Genomic DNA, 1,819 nt, shown 5'->3' with positions numbered 1-1,819 from the left:
GTCTCTTCCAACCAGATGATTCTGTGATTAAAGACCATCTTTGATTCAAGACTGTGAAAAGTACCATAAGATAATGCTCTTCAGTACATCCTAAAACTTCTAACCTCCATCCTTCTGCACAAGGAAAATGATCCACTTTTGCAGCTGAATGTAAAAACATGGAAGCTGGGTTACAGCGAGTAGTTCATAACTTTTAATCTCTGAAACTTTGCTCTGCTTGGCATTCTCCATCTGACATCTGGCCTTGTGCAGTTCAGGGCTTTAGACTTTAAGATAAAAAAGCAAATTAACTTAGATGAGGGCCAAATTGTACTCCCTTCTCCCCTTAAGTAAACAAAAATAAACAAATTAGTAGGAAAAGAATTACAAGAATTACCTTTTTTCCTTAGGCTGGTTGTGTCTTTTGTGTTATTAGCTTGGCAATGGTACATTCCGTTTCATCCAGGAAAAGCCTGGTGCTGAGATACTTGCTACAAAGAGAAACAGCCAAGTGCTGGTAGGTCTGAGGGATCTCTAAGGAAACAGCAAAACGAAGGAAATAAAGAAACAATAGGAAGAAAGAAACCAGGATCTTGGAGTGTTTAATATGCTGTTAAAATACCTACCTGAAAGCATCTTTTAAATACTGAGTGTTTGTAACTGGCGCTCAGGGTTCAGCTCCTGCGTGGAAGGGACTGGAGCAGCCGGGACTTCTCACAGGGCGGGTGTCCTCCCCCGCGCTTAGCAATGCTGAAGAAGATAAGAAGCAAAAGCCTCTCTTTTATCTTTCTTTGAAGAGTGGCAGCATTATTGGGATTCTCTGGCCCACGGTTTGCCTGCCCAGTCACAGGCCAGAGCAGGCTTTGGCGTTGCTCCCCGGTGAGCTGATAACGGCCCGTGCCGAGCAGGGCCGGGAGGTTACGCAGCCCCGAAGGAATGTCTGTCCCCGAGCAGACTGTCCCCGGCTCAGCCGGCCTCAAACGCTGCTGCAGCGGAGTCAGACCGTGTCCTCGGGATGGACGGCACACTGGTTCTGTGCTTCTCCCGGCCTCTCTTCAGGCGATGAGGGCTTGTGAGCAGCAGCAGCAGCAGGGAGTTTCTCCCCAGCTGGGACAAGCTCCGCGGGCATCACCGGCTATAGTGGCTGCGCTGGCCCGGGGTCGGGGGGCTGTGTGTGGCTGCTGGTGTGTGAAAGCACCTCAGCTGGTCTGTGTTTGGAGCCAGCCCCGCACTCATAGCGGGAGGGTGTTTCCCAGGGTGGAGCAAGTTACATTTCCTGTGGGTATTTGATTAAGCTGATTCCATCAGCGAGATTTAAAAACATAGTGTCAAAGCTGTTGACGTAAGTGCTGTTTGAGGCAGAGGGAGTGAGCAGAGGTGATGGGGAAGAGCCTGAAAATGTGGTTGCTGCTGCTTCCTTCCCAGCAAGGGTCACTTGCAGTAACTCTGTCAGAGGCCACATGCTTCTGCATGGGCTATAGCCCGCCATCGGGGAACTTGCACCTCTAGACCAGCTTCTTGGCATGGAGCTGGGTGCAAACCTCTGAGCTGAGGGCTGCCTCAGAGGTAAAGCAGTGCAGTGTCACCTGCCCCACAGGTGAGCAGCAGTGACAGGGAGGCACGGTGGGCAGCTCATCCCAGCCCTTCTGTCAGTGACACTGCCCTGGGTCATGATGTGTCCCTGACTTTGCTGCTCACCAGGGTGTGCCTTTGAAGGGTTTTTCCTCCTCTTACACCAGGAACAACTGTTGCAGTATACTTAGTTTGACACTAGTAAGAACGGCTTTATGTGTGACCCTTCCAGGCCAAGGTGCCCATCAACCCCCTCTGTTTCTGGTGA

Source organism: Buceros rhinoceros, unplaced genomic scaffold, assembly GCF_000710305.1.
Source record: "Buceros rhinoceros silvestris isolate BGI_N320 unplaced genomic scaffold, ASM71030v1 scaffold7642, whole genome shotgun sequence".
Lineage (NCBI taxonomy): Eukaryota > Metazoa > Chordata > Aves > Bucerotiformes > Bucerotidae > Buceros > Buceros rhinoceros.
This window is presented reverse-complemented; position numbering follows the sequence as displayed.